At 54.2% G+C, this 22,051-nt stretch overlaps 1 protein-coding gene across 7 annotated transcripts in view; it reads left to right on the plus strand.

Moving 5' to 3' along the window:
- The window catches only part of LOC141174230 (transcription factor Sox-6-like), a 454,128-nt gene that overhangs the window by 252,000 nt on the left and 180,077 nt on the right, over positions 1–22,051 (plus strand). The window lies entirely within an intron of this gene.

Here is a 22,051-nt window from a genome sequence, read left to right on the forward strand (position 1 = left end):
CAATAAAAGCTTATACCTGAATTCTTCCATTTGCAGAAGCAGCGCGGACGATATAAACCATATATAATTCATATTAATGTCTGCACCTAGCTGAAATAATAATAGTGCGTTTCCAGGGATAGCACAGCACAAAAAGACACATTTATAGGGGACGGTGCAGCTGACATAGAGTGACAGCTGACAGGTAGTGGCCTGCATCTGCCCATGTGATGCTCCTGCACCTTCTTTGTAAGAAGAATAAATTCCACATAATGTTCTCGTATTTGTTGACACTGGCCAATAATCGGGAACGTTCTCCGATAATCGTCCAGTCTAAACACGGTGTCAAACACCCGACGAACAAGCAGAACACTCGTTAGTTGGGTGAAATGATTTTAAGGTTGTTTAAAAATAGTACTCGGCACACATTGTCCTATGTAATCAGTTATGTACTGACAAGAACAATGATGTTATGTGCTCATAGAAGTGTGGTCTGCCTGTCTAGGCACAATATTAACCGGCATCTGACCGGCTTTCATGTAACCTATTGGCAGTTGTTTAATGTTTGCAATTGGGCTTTCTAAATGCAACATTATTCTTCTATGAGTCCTGACATGAGAGTTAATAGCAGGAATGATGCAGCGTAGCGTCCAATAAGTCTTCCCAGCTGTAAAATGGTCCCTTATCTGCAGCCTCTGTGCAAATCCGACTCCTCCATAATGTCCTCCTGTCACCGCACATGCTCGGCACCTTGTCTGAAACTCAGTTTGTGTTTTCTGTTTAAATTATAATTTTATTTTCTGTTAAAATTCTTTCAATTTGCAGAATCTTCATACATCCATATTTCTCCATCTTAGCTGCTCTCACACTGAAGGAATTATCCTCTGTCGGTGTCCTATGTAGTCTTCTGTATTTCTGTCCTAGAAGCTTATTGTTCAGGGGCTGATAACAGTCTGAGATGCCTCATACACTCCTCATATTGAAATTACGACGTGAGAAGGAAAACTCGTGGAATTATTGCAATCACATGGTCGATATACTTGTTTCTGATCTGCAAATTATGAAGAGATGGAAAATTAATTTTCAAAACCTTTGGATTTTCCAGTCTAGAGTCTGAGCCTCATGCAGAAATCCCGGCACCTTGAGCCTCGGCGGCTGTCACTGAGGTCATTAATAGGTGTCTTAAGGACGGTTCTGCCGCTTATTGTACAAATCATCAGAATCCGCTGCTGACAGTTCCTGTGTGATCACCGACCAATGACGTCCCTGATGTGCTGGATGGAGACAAGTCCGGAGACGCTGCCGGTAGCTCCTGTGTAATCACCGACCAATGACGTCCCCGATGGAGACAAGTCCGGAGACGCTGCTGGCAGCTCCTGTGTAATCACCGACCAATGACGTCCCCGATGTGATGGATGGAGACAAGTCCGGAGACGCTGCCGGTAGCTCCTGTGTAATCACCGACCAATGACGTCCCCGATGGAGACAAGTCCGGAGACGCTGCTGGCAGCTCCTGTGTAATCACCGACCAATGATGTACCCGATGGAGACAAGTCCGGAGACGCTGCTGGCAGCTCCTGTGTAATCACCGACCAGTGACGTCCCCGATGTGATGGATGGAGAGAAGTCCAGAGACACTGCCAGCAGCTCCTGTGTAATCACCGACCAATGACGTCCCCGATGTGCTCGATGGAGACAAGTCCGGAGACGCTGCCGGCAGCTCCTGTGTAATCACCGACGAATGACGTCCCCGATGTGCCCGATGGAGACAAGTCCGAAGACGCTACCGGCAGCTCCTGTGTGATCACCGACCAATGACGTCCCCGATGTGCCCGATGGAGAGAAGTCCGGAGACGCTGCAGCCACGGGAGGAGGTTTAGACCACTCAGGTAGCTCACAGTAGTGCGAGGAACTTACGGCCTGGGGGTGCCGTGTTGGATATCAGGTTATGTTTCGGCTCCTGTGTAGAATACTCTTTTGTCGTACAGTATTTTTATAGTTTAGTCAGGTTTCTAAATATAAAACACCAGAGGATTTACTGGCCACGGTCCTTACTCAGGACATGTCATAGATTACATACGAGCCTGCGATTGTTACCGGTTGTAAACATCGTGTTCATGTCCCGTGTTCCCTGATATCTCGGATACACATCTTATGTTTTAGACACACTAAATTAATATTCAATGTATTTTTTCCTTGGGCACCCAGTATTGAGAGATCAAAGCGCAGCATTAAGTCTATATTTATACTTGTGTATGTTTGTTATTGCTGTACTATGTGATGTCTTCAAAGCCATCGCTCATCTCTCAGATGGAAAAACAAGAAAGAAGCAAGTTATGCCATCGCTTTCACCCTCACTTCTGATTCTACATGACATTAGAGCCTAACCCCCCTCACCCACTCCTGCCATCTCCTGGCACCACCGCCTCGGCACTTGGCAAATACAATAAGAAAGCAACGGGATAGATGCAAATATGCAGCTTCTGTATGCCAATATTTGCAATATTCATGGAAACCATGAAAAATAATGACAGCAGGAGATCCTATTCACGAAGCCAGGAGTAGAACTTCAAAAACGCCTCCACGGTCCACCACACCCAGGCCTGGAAAGGCGCACGGATGTAGGGGGTGCACAGCACAGTGTCCCATATTGTCTTCTGCTGCCTTCTCACTCCTCGACACCAGTGCCCTGGTTTTCCACACTTAATGAACTTTTCCCTTCATATTTTCTTACTAGGAAGCAAAAACTCCGTAATCAACCCGTGATTCTCATGCCAATGTTTGCTGATTATTAGAGTTAGGCACATGGCCTCCTCAACTTACTGCGCTTTGCTACAAGCTTGGGGTTGTATTCTTCATCAGGAGTATTTTGGGTGTTTTGTCTATGAGGCTATTAAATTCTAGTCAGGATACCCACAGCCAGTCTGAGCATCGCGGACCATACGCGGACCATGCTATATGGACATCCGAGTTTATAAAAAATATTTTTTAAATAAATGAAAGATTCAATCAGCTAATTTCTGAAGAGTCCGCACCTTCCTGTAAGATGTGAGTAGGGGAATCCTCTATCGCCCACATTACTCCTTTGTATCCCCGTCTCTCTCAGATCCAGCGTGTGACTGCTCTCCTACAGTGCGTGTGACTGCGCTCCTACAGTGCGTGCGACTGCGATCCTACAGTGCGTGTGACTGCTCTCCTACAGTGAGTGTGACTGCTCTCCTACAGTGCGTGTGACTGCTCTCCTACAGTGCGTGTGACTGCGCTCCTACAGTGCGTGTGACTGCGCTCCTACAGTGCGTGCGACTGCGATCCTACAGTGCGTGTGACTGCGCTCCTACAGTGCGTGTGACTGCTCTCCTACAGTGCGTGTGACTGCGCTCCTACAGTGCGTGTGACTGCTCTCCTACAGTGCGTGTGACTGCGCTCCTACAGTGCGTGTGACTGCTCTCCTACAGTGCGTGTGACTGCTCTCCTACAGTGCATGTGACTGCTCTCCTACAGTGCGTGTGACTGCGCTCCTACACTGCGTGTGACTGCGCTCCTACAGTGCGTGTGACTGCTCTCCTACAGTGCGTGTGACTGCGCTCCTACAGTGCGTGTGACTGCTCTCCTACAGTGCGTGTGACTGCTCTCCTACAGTGCGTGTGACTGCTCTCCTACAGTGCGTGTGACTGCGCTCCTACAGTGCGTGTGACTGCGCTCCTACAGTGCGTGTGACTGCTCTCCTACAGTGCGTGTGACTGCTCTCCTATAGAGCGTGTGACTGCTCTCCTACAGTGCGTGTGACTGCTCTCCTACAGTGCGTGTGACTGCGCTCCTACAGTGCGTGTGACTGCGCTCCTACAGTGCGTGTGACTGCTCTCCTACAGTGCGTGTGACTGCGCTCCTACAGTGCGCATGACTGCTCTCCTACAGTGCGCGTGACTGCTCTCCTACAGTGCGCGTGACTGCTCTCCTACAGTGCGCGTGACTGCTCTCCTACAGTGCGCGTGACTGCTCTCCTACAGTGCGTGTGACTGCTCTCCTACAGTGCGTGTGACTGCGCTCCTACAGTGCGTGTGACTGCGCTCCTACAGTGCGTGTGACTGCTCTCCTACAGTGCGTGTGACTGCTCTCCTACAGTGCGTGACACTGCTCTCCTACAGTGCGTGTGACTGCGCTCCTACAGTGCGTGTGACTGCTCTCCTACAGTGCGTGTGACTGCGCTCCTACAGTGCGTGTGACTGCGCTCCTACAGTGCGTGTGACTGCGCTCCTACAGTGCGTGTGACTGCGCTCCTACAGTGCGTGTGACTGCTCTCCTACAGTGCGTGTGACTGCTCTCCTATAGAGCGTGTGACTGCTCTCCTACAGTGCGTGTGACTGCTCTCCCACAGTGCGTGTGACTGCTCTCCCACAGTGCGTGTGACTGCTCTCCTACAGTGTGTGTGACTGCGCTCCTACAGTGCGTGTGACTGCTCTCCTACAGTGCGTGTGACTGCGCTCCTACAGTGTGTGTGACTGCTCTACAGTGCGTGTGACTGCTCTCCCACAGTGCGTGTGACTGCTCTCCTACAGTGCGTGTGACTGCGCTCCTACAGTGCGTGTGACTGCTCTACAGTGCGTGTGACTGCTCTCCTACTGTGCGTGTGACTGCTCTCCTACAGTGCGTGTGACTGCTCTCCTACAGTGCGTGTGACTACTCTCCTACAGTGCGTGTGACTGCTCTCCTACAGTGCGTGTGACTGCTCTCCTACAGTGCGTGTGACTGCTCCTACAGTGCGTGTGACTGCTTTCCTACAGTGCATGTGACTGCGCTCCTACAGTGCGTGTGACTGCTCTCCTACAGTGCGTGTGACTGCTCTCCTACAGTGCGTGTGACTGCTCTCCTACAGTGCGTGTGACTGCGCTCCTACAGTGCGTGTGACTGCGCTCCTACAGTGCGTGTGACTGCGCTCCTACAGTGCGTGTGACTGCTCTCCTACAGTGCCTGTCACTGCTCTCCTACAGTGCGTGTGACTGCTCTCCTACAGTGCGTGTGACTGCTCTCCTACAGTGCGTGTGACTGCTCTCCTACAGTGCGTGTGACTGCTCTCCTACAGTGCGTGTGACTGCTCTCCTACAGTGCGTGTGACTGCGCTCCTACAGTGCGTGTGACTGCTCTCCTACAGTGCCTGTCACTGCTCTCCTACAGTGCGTGTGACTGCGATCCTACAGTGCGTGTGACTGCTCTCCTACAGTGCGTGTGACTGCTCTCCTACAGTGCGTGTGACTGCTCTCCTACAGTGCGTGCGACTGCTCTCCTACAGTGCGTGCGACTGCTCTCCTACAGTGCGCGTGACTGCTCTCCTACAGTGCGTGTGACTGCGCTCCTACAGTGCGTGTGACTGCGCTCCTACAGTGCGTGTGACTGCTCTCCTACAGTGCGTGTGACTGCGCTCCTACAGTGCGTGTGACTGCTCTCCTACAGTGCGTGTGACTGCTCTCCTACAGTGCATGTGACTGCTCTCCTACAGTGCGTGTGACTGCGCTCCTACACTGCGTGTGACTGCTCTCCTACAGTGCGTGTGACTGCGCTCCTACAGTGCGTGTGACTGCTCTTCTACAGTGCGTGTGACTGCTCTCCTACAGTGCGTGTGACTGCTCTCCTACAGTGCGTGTGACTGCGCTCCTACAGTGCGTGTGACTGCGCTCCTACAGTGCGTGTGACTGCTCTCCTACAGTGCGTGTGACTGCTCTCCTATAGAGCGTGTGACTGCTCTCCTACAGTGCGTGTGACTGCTCTCCTACAGTGCGTGTGACTGCGCTCCTACAGTGCGTGTGACTGCGCTCCTACAGTGCGTGTGACTGCTCTCCTACAGTGCGTGTGACTGCGCTCCTACAGTGCGCATGACTGCTCTCCTACAGTGCGCGTGACTGCTCTCCTACAGTGCGCGTGACTGCTCTCCTACAGTGCGCGTGACTGCTCTCCTACAGTGCGCGTGACTGCTCTCCTACAGTGCGTGTGACTGCTCTCCTACAGTGCGTGTGACTGCGCTCCTACAGTGCGTGTGACTGCGCTCCTACAGTGCGTGTGACTGCTCTCCTACAGTGCGTGTGACTGCTCTCCTACAGTGCGTGTGACTGCTCTCCTACAGTGCGTGTGACTGCGCTCCTACAGTGCGTGTGACTGCTCTCCTACAGTGCGTGTGACTGCGCTCCTACAGTGCGTGTGACTGCTCTCCTACAGTGCGTGTGACTGCGCTCCTACAGTGCGTGTGACTGCGCTCCTACAGTGCGTGTGACTGCGCTCCTACAGTGCGTGTGACTGCTCTCCTACAGTGCGTGTGACTGCTCTCCTATAGAGCGTGTGACTGCTCTCCTACAGTGCGTGTGACTGCTCTCCCACAGTGCGTGTGACTGCTCTCCCACAGTGCGTGTGACTGCTCTCCTACAGTGTGTGTGACTGTGCTCCTACAGTGCGTGTGACTGCTCTCCTACAGTGCGTGTGACTGCGCTCCTACAGTGTGTGTGACTGCTCTACAGTGCGTGTGACTGCTCTCCCACAGTGCGTGTGACTGCTCTCCTACAGTGCGTGTGACTGCGCTCCTACAGTGCGTGTGACTGCTCTACAGTGCGTGTGACTGCTCTCCTACTGTGCGTGTGACTGCTCTCCTACAGTGCGTGTGACTGCTCTCCTACAGTGCGTGTGACTGCTCTCCTACAGTGCGTGTGACTGCTCCTACAGTGCGTGTGACTGCTTTCCTACAGTGCATGTGACTGCGCTCCTACAGTGCGTGTGACTGCTCTCCTACAGTGCGTTTGACTGCTCTCCTACAGTGCGTGTGACTGCTCTCCTACAGTGCGTGTGACTGCGCTCCTACAGTGCGTGTGACTGCGCTCCTACAGTGCGTGTGACTGCTCTCCTACAGTGCGTGTGTGACTGCGCTCCTACAGTGCGTGTGACTGCTCTCCTACAGTGCGTGTGACTGCTCTCCTACAGTGCGTGTGACTGCTCTCCTACAGTGCGTGTGACTGCTCTCCTACAGTGCGTGTGACTGCTCTCCTACAGTGCGTGTGACTGCTCTCCTACAGTGCGTGCGACTGCTCTCCTACAGTGCGCGTGACTGCTCTCCTACAGTGCGCGTGACTGCGCTCCTACAGTGCGTGTGACTGCTCTCCTACAGTGCGTGTGACTGCTCTCCTACAGTGCGTGTGACTGCTCTCCTACAGTGCGTGTGACTGCTCTCCTACAGTGCGTGACTGCGCTCCTACAGTGCGTGTGACTGCTCTCCTACAGTGCGTGTGACTGCTCTCCTACAGTGCGTGTGACTGCTCTCCTACAGTGCGTGTGACTGCGCTCCTACAGTGCGTGTGACTGCGCTCCTACAGTGCGTGTGACTGCGCTCCTACAGTGCGTGTGACTGCGATCCTACAGTGCGTGTGACTGCGATCCTACAGTGCGTGCGACTGCTCCTACAGTGCGTGTGACTGCGCTCCTACAGTGCGTGTGACTGCTCTACAGTGCGTGTGACTGCGCTCCTACAGTGCGTGTGACTGCGCTCCTACAGTGCGTGTGACTGCGCTCCTACAGTGCGTGCGACTGCGCTCCTACAGTGCGTGCGACTGCGCTCCTACAGTGCGTGCGACTGCTCTCCTACAGTGCGTGCGACTGCTCTCCTACAGTGCGTGTGACTGCTCTCCTACAGTGCGTGCGACTGCGCTCCTACAGTGCGTGCGACTGCGCTCCTACAGTGCGTGCGACTGCTCTCCTACAGTGCGTGTGACTGCTCTCCTACAGTGCGTGTGACTGCGCTCCTACAGTGCGTGCGACTGCTCTCCTACAGTGCGTGCGACTGCTCTCCTACAGTGCGTGTGACTGCTCTCCTACAGTGCGTGTGACTGCTCTCCTACAGTGCGTGTGACTGCGCTCCTACAGTGCGGGTGACTGCGCTCCTACAGTGCGTGTGACTGCTCTCGTACAGTGCGTGTGACTGCGCTCCTACAGTGCGTGTGACTGCTCTCCTACAGTGCGTGACTGCGCTCCTACAGTGCGTGACTGCGCTCCTACAGTGCGTGACTGCGCTCCTACAGTGCGTGTGACTGCTATCCTACAGTGCGTGTGACTGCTCTCCTACAGTGCGTGTGACTGCTCTCCTACAGTGCGTGTGACTGCTCTCCTACAGTGCGTGTGACTGCGCTCCTACAGTGCGTGTGACTGCGCTCCTACAGTGCGTGTGACTGCGATCCTACAGTGCGTGTGACTGCGATCCTACAGTGCGTGCGACTGCTCCTACAGTGCGTGTGACTGCGCTCCTACAGTGCGTGTGACTGCGCTCCTACAGTGCGTGTGACTGCGCTCCTACAGTGCGTGTGACTGCGCTCCTACAGTGCGTGTGACTGCGCTCCTACAGTGCGTGCGACTGCGCTCCTACAGTGCGTGCGACTGCTCTCCTACAGTGCGTGAGACTGCTCTCCTACAGTGCGTGCGACTGCTCTCCTACAGTGCGTGCGACTGCGCTCCTACAGTGCGTGTGACTGCTCTCCTACAGTGCGTGTGACTGCTCTCCTACAGTGCGTGTGACTGCGCTACTACAGTGCGTGTGACTGCGCTCCTACAGTGCGTGTGACTGCTCTCCTACAGTGCGTGTGACTGCTCTCGTACAGTGCGTGTGACTGCGCTCCTACAGTGCGTGTGACTGCTCTCCTACAGTGCGTGTGACTGCGCTCCTACAGTGCGTGTGACTGCGCTCCTACAGTGCGTGTGACTGCTCTCCTACAGTGCGTGTGACTGCGCTCCTACAGTGCGTGTGACTGCTCCTACAGTGCGTGTGACTGCTCTCCTACAGTGCGTGTGACTGCGCTCCTACAGTGCGTGTGACTGCGCTCCTACAGTGCGTGTGACTGCTCCTACAGTGCGTGTGACTGCTCTCCTACAGTGCGTGTGACTGCGCTCCTACAGTGCGTGTGACTGCTCTCCTACAGTGTGTGTGACTGCGCTCCTACAGTGCGTGTGACTGCTCTCCTACAGTGCGTGTGACTGCTCTCCTACAGTGCGTGTGACTGCTCTCCTACAGTGCGTGTGACTGCGCTCCTACAGTGCGTGTGACTGCTCCTACAGTGCGTGTGACTGCGCTCCTACAGTGCGTGTGACTGCTCCTACAGTGCGTGTGACTGCTCTCCTACAGTGCGTGTGACTGCTCCTACAGTGCGTGTGACTGCTCTCCTACAGTGCGTGTGACTGCGCTCCCACAGTGCGTGTGACTGCTCTCCTACAGTGCGTGTGACTGCGCTCCTACAGTGCGTGTGACTGCTCCTACAGTGCGTGAGACTGCTCTCCTACAGTGCGTGTGACTGCTCCTACAGTGCGTGTGACTGCGCTCCTACAGTGCGTGTGACTGCTCTCCTACAGTGCGTGTGACTGCTCTCCTACAGTGCGTGTGACTGCCATCCTACAGTGCGTGTGACTGCGATCCTACAGCGCGTGTGACTGCTCTCCTACAGTGCGTGTGACTGCTCTCCTACAGTGCGTGTGATGGCTCTCCTACAGTGCGTGTGACTGCTCTCCTACAGTGCGTGTGACTGCGTTCCTACAGTGCGTGTGACTGCGCTCCTACAGTGCGTGTGACTGCTCTCCTACAGTGCGTGTGACTGCGGTCCTACAGTGTGTGTGACTGCTCTCCTACAGTGCGTGTGACTGCTCTCCTACAGTGCGTGTGACTTCTCTACTACAGTGCGTGTGACAGCGCTCCTACAGTGCGTGTGACTGCGCTCCTACAGTGCGCGTGACTGCTCTCCTACAGTGCGCGTGACTGCGCTCCTACAGTGCGCGTGACTGCTCTCCTACAGTGCGTGTGACTGCGCTCCTACAGTGCGTGTGACTGCTCTCCTACAGTGCGTGTGACTGCTCTCCTACAGTGCGTGTGACAGCGCTCCTACAGTGCGTGTGACTGCTCTCCTACAGTGCGTGTGACTGCTCTCCTACAGTGCGTGTGACTGCTCTCCTACAGTGCGTGTGACTGCTCTCCTACAGTGCGTGTGACGGCTCTCCTACAGTGTGTGTGACTGCGCTCCTACAGTGCGTGTGACTGCTCTCCTACAGTGCGTGTGACTGCTCTCCTACAGTGCGTGTGACTGCTCTCCTACAGTGCGTGTGACTGCGCTCCTACAGTGCGTGTGACTGCTCTCCTACAGTGCGTGTGACTGCGCTCCTACAGTGCGTGTGACTGCTCTCCTACAGTGCGTGTGACTGCTCTCCTACAGTGCGTGTGACTGCTCTCCTACAGTGCGTGTGACTGCTCTCGTACAGTGCGTGTGACTGCTCTCCTACAGTGCGTGTGACTGCTCTCCTACAGTGTGTGTGACTATTCTCCTACAGTGCGTGTGACTGCTCTCCTACAGTGCGTGTGACTGCTCTCCTACAGTGCGTGTGACAGCGCTCCTACAGTGCGTGTGACAGCGCTCCTACAATGCGTGTGACTGCTCTCCTACAGTGCGTGTGACTGCTCTCCTACAGTGCGTGTGACAGCGCTCCTACAGTGCGTGTGACAGCGCTCCTACAGTGCGTGTGACTGCTCTCCTACAGTGCGTGTGACGGCTCTCCTACAGTGTGTGTGACTGCTCCTACAGTGCGTGTGACTGCTCTCCTACAGTGCGTGTGACTGCTCCTACAGTGCGTGTGACTGCTCTCCTACAGTGCGTGTGACTGCGCTCCTACAGTGCGTGTGACTGCTCCTACAGTGCGTGTGACTGCTCTCCTACAGTGCGTGTGACTTCTCCTACAGTGCGTGTGACTGCGCTCCTACAGTGCGTGTGACTGCGCTCCTACAGTGCGTGTGACTGCTCTCCTACACTGCGTGTGACTGCTCTCCTACAGTGCGTGTGACTGCTCCTACAGTGCGTGTGACTGCTCTCCTACGGTGCGTGTGACTGCTCTCCTACACTGCGTGTGACTGCTCTCCTACAGTGTGTGTGACTGCTCTCCTACAGTGCGTGTGACTGCTCTCCTAGAGTGCGTGTGACTGCTCTCCTACAGTGCGTGTGACTGCTCTCCTACAGTGCGTGTGACTGCTCTCCTACAGTGCGTGTGACTGCTCTCCTACAGTGCGTGTGACTGCGCTCCTACAGTGCGTGTGACTGCGCTCCTACAGTGCGTGTGACTGCTCTCCTACAGTGAGTGTGACTGCGCTCCTACAGTGCGTGTGACTGCGCTCCTACAGTGCGTGTGACTGCGCTCCTACAGTGCGTGTGACTGCTCTCCTACAGTGCGTGTGACTGCTCTCCTACAGTGCGTGTGACTGCGCTCCTACAGTGCGTGTGACTGCGCTCCTACAGTGCGTGTGACTGCTCTCCTACAGTGCGTGTGACTGCGCTCCTACAGTGCGTGTGACTGCGCTCCTACAGTGCGTGTGACTGCGCTCCTACAGTGCGTGTGACTGCGCTCCTACAGTGCGTGTGACTGCTCTCCTACAGTGCGTGTGACTGCGCTCCTACAGTGCGTGTGACTGCTCTCCTACAGTGCGTGTGACTGCGCTCCTACAGTGCGTGTGACTGCGCTCCTACAGTGCGTGTGACTGCTCTCCTACAGTGCGTGTGACTGCTCTCCTACAGTGCGTGTGACTGCTCTCCTACAGTGCGTGTGACTGCTCTCCTACACTGCGTGTGACTGCGCTCCTACAGTGCGTGTGACTGCGCTCCTACAGTGCGTGTGACTGCTCTCCTACAGTACGTGTGACTGCTCTCCTACAGTGCGTGTGACTGCTCTCCTACAGTGCGTGTGACTGCTCTCCTACAGTGCGTGTGACTGCGCTCCTACAGTGCGTGTGACTGCTCTCCTACAGTGCGTGTGACTGCTCTCCTACAGTGCGTGTGACTGCTCTCCTACAGTGCGTGTGACTGCTCTCCTACAGTGCGTGTGACTGCTCTCCTACAGTGCGTGTGACTGCGCTCCTACAGTGCGTGTGACTGCGCTCCTACAGAGTGTGTGTGACTACTCTCCTACAGTGCGTGTGACTGCGCTCTTACAGTGCGTGTGACTGCGCTCCTACAGTGCGTGTGACTGCTCTCCTACAGTGCGTGTGACTGCGCTCCTACAGTGCGTGTGACTGCTCTCCTACAGTGCGTGTGACTGCGCTCCTACAGTGCGTGTGACTGCTCTCCTACAGTGCGTGTGACTGCGCTCCTACAGTGCGTGTGACTGCGCTCCTACAGTGCGTGTGACTGCTCTCCTACAGTGCGTGTGACTGCGCTCCTACAGTGTGTGTGTGACTGCTCTCCTACAGTGCGTGTGACTGCTCTCCTACAGTGCGTGTGACTGCGCTCCTACAGTGCGTGTGACTGCGCTCCTACAGTGCGTGTGACTGCTCTCCTACAGTGCGTGTGACTGCTCTCCTACAGTGCGTGTGACTGCGCTCCTACAGTGCGTGTGACTGCGCTCCTACAGTGCGTGTGACTGCGCTCCTACAGTGCGTGTGACTGCTCTCCTACAGTGCGTGTGACTGCTCTCCTACAGTGCGTGTGACTGCTCTCCTACAGTGCGTGTGACTGCTCTCCTACAGTGCGTGTGACTGCTCTCCTACAGTGCGTGTGACTGCGCTCCTACAGTGCGTGTGACTGCGCTCCTACAGTGCGTGTGACTGCTCTCCTACAGTGCGTGTGACTGCGCTCCTACAGTGCGTGTGACTGCTCTCCTACAGTGCGTGTGACTGCTCTCCTACAGTGCGTGTGACTGCGCTCCTACAGTGCGTGTGACTGCGCTCCTACAGTGCGTGTGACTGCTCTACAGTGCGTGTGACTGCTCTCCTACAGTGCGTGTGACTGCTCTCCTACAGTGCGTGTGACTGCGCTCCTACAGTGCGTGTGACTGCGCTCCTACAGTGCGTGTGACTGCGCTCCTACAGTGCGTGTGACTGCTCTCCTACAGTGCGTGTGACTGCTCTCCTACAGTGCGTGTGACTGCGCTCCTACAGTGCGTGTGACTGCTCTCCTACAGTGCGTGTGATTGCGCTCCTACAGTGCGTGTGACTGCGCTCCTACAGTGCGTGTGACTGCTCTCCTACAGTGCGTGTGACTGCTCTCCTACAGTGCGTGTGACTGCTCTCCTACAGTGCGTGTGACTGCGCTCCTACAGTGCGTGTGACTGCTCTCCTACAGTGCGTGTGACTGCGCTCCTACAGTGCGTGTGACTGCGCTCCTACAGTGCGTGTGACTGCTCTCCTACAGTGCGTGTGACTGCTCTCCTACAGTGCGTGTGACTGCTCTCCTACAGTGCGTGTAACTGCGCTCCTACAGTGCGTGTGACTGCTCTCCTACAGTGCGTGTGACTGCTCTCCTACAGTGCGTGTGACTGCGCTCCTACAGTGCGTGTGACTGCTCTCCTACAGTGCGTGTGACTGCGCTCCTACAGTGCGTGTGACTGCTCTCCTACAGTGCGTGTGACTGCGATCCTATAGTGCGTGTGACTGCGCTCCTACAGTGCGTGTGACTGCTCTCCTACAGTGCGTGTGACTGCGCTCCTACAGTGCGTGTGACTGCGCTCCTACAGTGCGTGTGACTGCGCTCCTACAGTGCGTGTGACTGCGCTCCTACAGTGCGTGTGACTGCTCTCCTACAGTGTGTGTGTGACTGCTCTCCTACAGTGCGTGTGACTGCGCTCCTACAGTGCGTGTGACTGCTCTCCTACAGTGTGTGTGTGACTGCTCTCCTACAGTGCGTGTGACTGCGCTCCTACAGTGCGTGTGACTGCTCTCCTACAGTGCGTGCGACTGCGCTCCTACAGTGCGTGTGACTGCTCTCCTACAGTGCGTGTGACTGCTCTCCTACAGTGCGTGTGACTGCGCTCCTACAGTGCGTGTGACTGCTCTCCTACAGTGCGTGTGACTGCGCTCCTACAGTGTGTGTGTGACTGCGCTCCTACAGTGCGTGTGACTGCGCTCCTACAGTGCGTGTGACTGCGCTCCTACAGTGCGTGTGACTGCTCTCCTACAGTGCGTGTGACTGCTCTCCTACAGTGCGTGTGACTGCGCTCCTACAGTGCGTGTGACTGCTCTCCTACAGTGCGTGTGACTGCGCTCCTACAGTGTGTGTGTTACTGCTCTCCTACAGTGCGTGTGACTGCGCTCCTACAGTGTGTGTGTGACTGCGCTCCTACAGTGCGTGTGACTGCGCTCCTACAGTGCGTGTGACTGCGCTCCTACAGTGCGTGTGACTGCTCTCCTACAGTGCGTGTGACTGCTCTCCTACAGTGCGTGTGACTGCGCTCCTACAGTGCGTGTGACTGCTCTCCTACAGTGCGTGTGACTGCGCTCCTACAGTGCGTGTGACTGCTCTCCTACAGTGCGTGTGACTGCGCTCCTACAGTGCGTGTGACTGCGCTCCTACAGTGTGTGTGTGACTGCTCTCCTACAGTGCGTGTGACTGCGCTCCTACAGTGCGTGTGACTGCGCTCCTACAGTGTGTGTGTGACTGCTCTCCTACAGTGCGTGTGACTGCGCTCCTACAGTGTGTGTGACTGCGCTCCTACAGTGCGTGTGACTGCGCTCCTACAGTGCGTGTGACTGCTCTCCTACAGTGCGTGTGACTGCGCTCCTACAGTGCGTGTGACTGCTCTCCTACAGTGCGTGTGACTGCGCTCCTACAGTGCGTGTGACTGCTCTCCTACAGTGCGTGTGACTGCGCTCCTACAGTGTGTGTGTGACTGCTCTCCTACAGTGCGTGTGACTGCGCTCCTACAGTGCGTGTGACTGCTCTCCTACAGTGTGTGTGTGACTGCTCTCCTACAGTGCGTGTGACTGCGCTCCTACAGTGCGTGTGACTGCGCTCCTACAGTGTGTGTGTGACTGCGCTCCTACAGTGCGTGTGACTGCTCTCCTACAGTGCGTGTGACTGCGCTCCTACAGTGCGTGTGACTGCGCTCCTACAGTGCGTGTGACTGCGCTCCTACAGTGCGTGTGACTGCGCTCCTACAGTGCGTGTGACTGCTCTCCTACAGTGCGTGTGACTGCTCTCCTACAGTGTGTGTGACTGCTCTCCTACAGTGCGTGTGACTGCTCTCCTACAGTGCGTGTGACTGCGCTCCTACAGTGTGTGTGTGACTGCTCTCCTACAGTGCGTGTGACTGCGCTCCTACAGTGCGTGTGACTGCTCTCCTACAGTGCGTGTGACTGCGCTCCTACAATGCGTGTGACTGCTCTCCTACAGTGCGTGTGACTGCGCTCCTACAGTGCGTGTGACTGCGCTCCTACAGTGTGTGTGTGACTGCTCTCCTACAGTGCGTGTGACTGCGCTCCTACAATGCGTGTGACTGCTCTCCTACAGTGCGTGTGACTGCGCTCCTACAGTGCGTGTGACTGCGCTCCTACAGTGCGTGTGACTGCTATCCTACAGTGTGTGTGACTGCGCTCCTACAGTGCGTGTGACTGCGCTCCTACAGTGCGTGTGACTGCTCTCCTACAGTGCGTGTGACTGCTCTCCTACAGTGCGTGTGACTGCTCTCCTACAGTGCGTGTGACTGCTCTCCTACAGTGCGTGTGACTGCGCTCCTACAGTGCGTGTGACTGCTCTCCTACAGTGTGTGTGTGACTGCTCTCCTACAGTGCGTGTGACTGCTCTCCTACAGTGCGTGTGACTGCTCTCCTACAGTGTGTGTGTGACTGCTCTCCTACAGTGCGTGTGACTGCGCTCCTACAGTGCGTGTGACTGCGCTCCTACAGTGCGTGTGACTGCTCTCCTACAGTGCGTGCGACTGCGCCCCTACAGTGCGTGTGACTGCTCTCCTACAGTGCGTGTGACTGCTCTCCTACAGTGCGTGTGACTGCTCTCCTACAGTGCGTGTGACTGCGCTCCTACAGTGCGTGTGACTGCTCTCCTACAGTGCGTGTGACTGCGCTCCTACAGTGTGTGTGTGACTGCGCTCCTACAGTGCGTGTGACTGCGCTCCTACAGTGCGTGTGACTGCGCTCCTACAGTGCGTGTGACTGCGCTCCTACAGTGCGTGTGACTGCTCTCCTACAGTGTGTGTGACTGCTCTCCTACAGTGCGTGCGACTGCGCTCCTACAGTGCGTGTGACTGCTCTCCTACAGTGCGTGTGACTGCGCTCCTACAGTGTGTGTGTGACTGCTCTCCTACAGTGCGTGTGACTGCGCTCCTACAGTGCGTGTGACTTCCCTCCTACAGTGCGTGTGACTGCTCTCCTACAGTGCGTGTGACTGCGCTCCTACAGTGTGTGTGACTGCTCTCCTACAGTGCGTGTGACTGCTCTCCTACAGTGCGTGTGACTGCTCTCCTACAGTGCGTGTGACTGCTCTCCTACAGTGCGTGCGACTGCGCCCCTACAGTGCGTGTGACTGCTCTCCTACAGTGCGTGTGACTGCTCTCCTACAGTGCGTGTGACTGCTCTCCTACAGTGCGTGTGACTGCTCTCCTACAGTGCGTGTGACTGCGCTCCTACAGTGTGTGTGACTGCTCTCCTACAGTGTGTGTGACTGCTCTCCTACAGTGCGTGTGACTGCTCTCCTACAGTGCGTGTGACTGCTCTCCTACAGTGCGTGCGACTGCGCCCCTACAGTGCGTGTGACTGCTCTCCTACAGTGCGTGTGACTGCTCTCCTACAGTGCGTGTGACTGCTCTCCTACAGTGCGTGTGACTGCGCTCCTACAGTGCGTGTGACTGCTCTCCTACAGTGCGTGTGACTGCGCTCCTACAGTGTGTGTGTGACTGCGCTCCTACAGTGCGTGTGACTGCGCTCCTACAGTGCGTGTGACTGCGCTCCTACAGTGCGTGTGACTGCGCTCCTACAGTGCGTGTGACTGCTCTCCTACAGTGTGTGTGACTGCTCTCCTACAGTGCGTGCGACTGCGCTCCTACAGTGCGTGTGACTGCTCTCCTACAGTGCGTGTGACTGCGCTCCTACAGTGTGTGTGTGACTGCTCTCCTACAGTGCGTGTGACTGCGCTCCTACAGTGCGTGTGACTGCGCTCCTACAGTGCGTGTGACTGCTCTCCTACAGTGCGTGTGACTGCGCTCCTACAGTGTGTGTGACTGCTCTCCTACAGTGCGTGTGACTGCTCTCCTACAGTGCGTGTGACTGCTCTCCTACAGTGCGTGTGACTGCTCTCCTACAGTGTGTGTGACTGCTCTCCTACAGTGCGTGTGACTGCTCTCCTACAGTGCGTGTGACTGCTCTCCTACAGTGCGTGTGACTGCGCTCCTACAGTGCGTGTGACTGCTCTCCTACAGTGCGTGTGACTGCGCTCCTACAGTGCGTGTGACTGCTCTCCTACAGTGCGTGTGACTGCGCTCCTACAGTGTGTGTGTGACTGCTCTCCTACAGTGCGTGTGACTGCGCTCCTACAGTGTGTGTGTGACTGCTCTCCTACAGTGCGTGTGACTGCGCTCCTACAGTGCGTGTGACTGCGCTCCTACAGTGTGTGTGTGACTGCTCTCCTACAGTGCGTGTGACTGCGCTCCTACAGTGCGTGTGACTGCTCTCCTACAGTGCGTGCGACTGCGCTCCTACAGTGCGTGTGACTGCGCTCCTACAGTGTGTGTGTGACTGCTCTCCTACAGTGCGTGTGACTGCTCTCCTACAGTGCGTGTGACTGCGCTCCTACAGTGTGTGTGTGACTGCGCTCCTACAGTGCGTGTGACTGCGCTCCTACAGTGCGTGTGACTGCGCTCCTACAGTGCGTGTGACTGCTCTCCTACAGTGCGTGTGACTGCTCTCCTACAGTGCGTGTGACTGCGCTCCTACAGTGTGTGTGTGACTGCTCTCCTACAGTGCGTGTGACTGCGCTCCTACAGTGTGTGTGTGACTGCTCTCCGACAGTGCGTGTGACTGCGCTCCTACAGTGCGTGTGACTGCGCTCCTACAGTGTGTGTGTGACTGCTCTCCTACAGTGCGTGTGACTGCGCTCCTACCGTGTGCGTGTGACTGCGCTCCTACAGTGCGTGTGACTGCGCTCCTACAGTGCGTGTGACTGCTCTCCTACAGTGCGTGTGACTGCTCTCCTACAGTGCGTGTGACTGCGCTCCTACAGTGTGTGTGTGACTGCTCTCCTACAGTGCGTGTGACTGCGCTCCTACAGTGCGTGTGACTGCTCTCCTACAGTGTGTGTGTGACTGCTCTCCTACAGTGCGTGTGACTGCGCTCCTACAGTGCGTGTGACTGCTCTCCTACAGTGTGTGTGACTGCTCTCCTACAGTGCATGTGACTGCGCTCCTACAGTGCGTGTGACTGCGCTCCTACAGTGCGTGTGACTGCTCTCCTACAGTGTGTGTGACTGCTCTCCTACAGTGCGTGTGACTGCTCTCCTACAGTGCGTGTGACTGCGCTCCTACAGTGCGTGTGACTGCTCTCCTACAGTGTGTGTGTGACTGCTCTCCTACAGTGCGTGTGACTGCGCTCCTACAGTGCGTGTGACTGCTCTCCTACAGTGTGTGTGTGACTGCTCTCCTACAGTGCGTGTGACTGCTCTCCTACAGTGCGTGCGACTGCGCCCCTACAGTGCGTGTGACTGCTCTCCTACAGTGCGTGTGACTGCTCTCCTACAGTGCGTGTGACTGCGCTCCTACAGTGCGTGTGACTGCTCTCCTACAGTGCGTGTGACTGCGCTCCTACAGTGTGTGTGTGACTGCGCTCCTACAGTGCGTGTGACTGCGCTCCTACAGTGCGTGTGACTGCGCTCCTACAGTGCGTGTGACTGCTCTCCTACAGTGCGTGTGACTGCGCTCCTACAGTGCGTGTGACTGCTCTCCTACAGTGCGTGTGACTGCGCTCCTACAGTGTGTGTGTGACTGCTCTCCTACAGTGCGTGTGACTGCTCTCCTACAGTGCGTGTGACTGCTCTCCTACAGTGCGTGTGACTGCGCTCCTACAGTGCGTGTGACTGCTCTCCTACAGTGCGTGTGACTGCGCTCCTACAGTGTGTGTGTGACTGCGCTCCTACAGTGCGTGTGACTGCGCTCCTACAGTGCGTGTGACTGCTCTCCTACAGTGCGTGTGACTGCTCTCCTACAGTGCGTGTGACTGCGCTCCTACAGTGCGTGTGACTGCTCTCCTACAGTGCGTGTGACTGCGCTCCTACAGTGTGTGTGTGACTGCTCTCCTACAGTGCGTGTGACTGCGCTCCTACAGTGTGTGTGTGACTGCGCTCCTACAGTGCGTGTGACTGCGCTCCTACAGTGCGTGTGACTGCGCTCCTACAGTGCGTGTGACTGCTGTCCTACAGTGCGTGTGACTGCTCTCCTACAGTGCGTGTGACTGCGCTCCTACAGTGCGTGTGACTGCTCTCCTACAGTGCGTGTGACTGCGCTCCTACAGTGCGTGTGACTGCTCTCCTACAGTGCGTGTGACTGCGCTCCTACAGTGTGTGTGTGACTGCTCTCCTACAGTGCGTGTGACTGCGCTCCTACAGTGTGTGTGTGACTGCTCTCCTACAGTGCGTGTGACTGCTCTCCTACAGTGCGTGTGACTGCGCTCCTACAGTGCGTGTGACTGCTCTCCTACAGTGCGTGTGACTGCGCTCCTACAGTGCGTGTGACTGCTCTCCTACAGTGCGTGTGACTGCTCTCCTACAGTGCGTGTGACTGCGCTCCTACAGTGCGTGTGACTGCTCTCCTACAGTGTGCGTGTGACTGCTCTCCTACAGTGCGTGTGACTGCGCTCCTACAGTGCGTGTGACTGCGCTCCTACAGTGCTGAGGTCGCAGGGGCTTATAAAGGATGTTTGTCTGTTTATCTTCTCAGCTGGTCTGTGGGTGGCAGATAATGTTGATTTTTGTTTTGTTAAATACACAGAGGAAATTGTCACTTTGTGCTATGTGACACTATGGAAGAACCACGAGTTGGATATTCTGTCAGTAATCAGATGTAATTACAATGTAGCTGGTGGTTTGCTGAGCGCCACCATAGCCTGGAGCATCTTATCTCATCTTCTCAATTGTCAGTGTGCTGAGCTGTGAATGTTCGCAGCACCATGCTGGGTGAAAATGGCTTTATTTACAATGTAATGAAGTGTTTACCAGGAGCAACAAAGGAGAGATAAGAACAATCTTCAAGCTCTTACAATGCTCAGGCTTGTCATTCCCTCCACTACATCACAAGGTCTGTACATCAGCCAGACTCCACAGACTTAGGCTGTGTTCACATGTGCAGTAATCCCCAGTCAGAACCCATCCAGCAGCAATCAGTGACTTGTGCAGACAATACTTGAAAACTGATTTCAACTGGATCCGTTTTTTTTAACACTGAAACTTATGGAAAATGGCTCCGTTAATTAGCCATGCGCTTTTCTACTACTTGAAAACGATCTGCTTTTTGATTAATGGAGGTGGAAAAATAAATATTTAATGTATAATACTGGACATGTGAACTTTCAAGTAATCATCTATGAGAAACTGATCCAGGAAGCAAGAAAACGTATCCTTTTCAAATTGGGAGGAAAGCGGATGTCTAATTAACCATATTAACTATGTAACAATAGCTATGATGCGGTCAATAGTGGCCATAGTATGTATTATAGTATGTGCACACAATGTCTTTTTCAGGCAGATTATGCCCCGAACACCACCTGAAAAAAGCACTAACTAAACGCAAGTTTGCATTTCTACGTAAAAGCATCTTGCTGTCCAGGCTTTTGGCCATTTCTTAACTGCTTCAGGTTTACAAAAAAGTCGAGCAGTTAAAAATTGACCCGACAATTCCTCAGCCATTTTCTTTTTGAAGAAGCTCAGTACTTTACAAGACAAATCAATGTCGCTCAAAAGACGCCTGAAAAATGCCTTTGCATCTTTTTCAGTAATTTGCAAACGTTTTTTGCATGAAAAACTGCTATTGGTTTCTTTATTGTTAAGTGGAGATAAAAAAAAACAAATAAACAAGAAATAAACGGTCAAAATATACAGGTGAAAAAGACCACACAAGAATGCTGGAAACCTGCCCTAAAATAAGCCCGCCGGCAGTGAAGAAGTGCAAAAAACAAGCTCTGAAAGCGATAAAAAAGACGTTTCAAGAAAAAGCAAAAAACGCCTGCATTTCCTGAAGTGTTTTTAAAAACTTTAAAAACTGAAACAAGTTGTGTGCCACAAACCATAAGTGATTAAATAGAAGGCGGTCGGCCCATACACCCACACATGACTATGGCTGTAGGGTATTGCAAAGAAACCCCCCAAAAACCATACCCTGTACAAATGAGACAAGAGCAGCATACCTCATGGAAGAAGCGCAGGAGTCCATGAATACACCGATCTGCTGCACGCTGTTCACCCATCTCATTACCTTGTTTGACTACTAACATGTCCATGACTTTTTGTGTGCTAGATGGTCTGCATGAAAAAGCTATCCTCCTGCCTTCCACTGGTCCGTCCTTACGGCCCAAACTCACACGTTCATGTGAATAGGTCGGAAATTTGCACAGCACATTGATGGCATTTGTACTTTGTCCTATTTTATGTAACAGACGCTAGGAGACCCATAAGAAAATAGATGATTCATGGGAAAAAAAGGGGACACAGACCAAAACCAGAGACATTTTTTCTAAATTCTTATGACAGATATTTGTTACAAGTAAATAGAAAACAAAATATCTAAAAATTTATGAAACATGCGATACCCACTTTTTCAGGTGTCTTTTTCACAAAACTTGTGATTTTTTAAAAATTATTGCTGTTTTTAGCATGATTTTTATTTAGTTAAGAGAAGATTATGTAGCCAGAGTACAGTTGTAACAGAGTGCACGACTGCTTTGGGTGTTCAGCCTCTAAATGTAAGAAATCAGTTTTCTATTCATTGATGGTAAATGGGGATCCTAAAAATGGTAGTGAATTGAAACATGAGGTACGTAAGTTGCAGATTTTTTTTGTATAATGATGAAGCTTTAATTACAGAAAATCGTACAATCTCTGAACCGGTGCATTTGTAGAAAGTTTACAGTCCCTGAACCGGTGCATTTGTAGAAAGTTTACAGTCTCTGAACCGGTGCATTTGTAGAAAGTTTACAGTCTCTGAACCGGTGCATTTGTAGAAAGTTTACAGTCCCTGAACCGGTGCATTTGTAGAAAGTTTACAGTCTCTGAACCGGTGCATTTGTAGAAAGTTTACAGTCTCTGAACCGGTGCAT

This window comes from Phyllobates terribilis, unplaced genomic scaffold (assembly GCF_046119375.1).
Source record: "Phyllobates terribilis strain yellow unplaced genomic scaffold, ASM4611937v1 Scaffold_13__5_contigs__length_258822181, whole genome shotgun sequence".
Lineage (NCBI taxonomy): Eukaryota > Metazoa > Chordata > Amphibia > Anura > Dendrobatidae > Phyllobates > Phyllobates terribilis.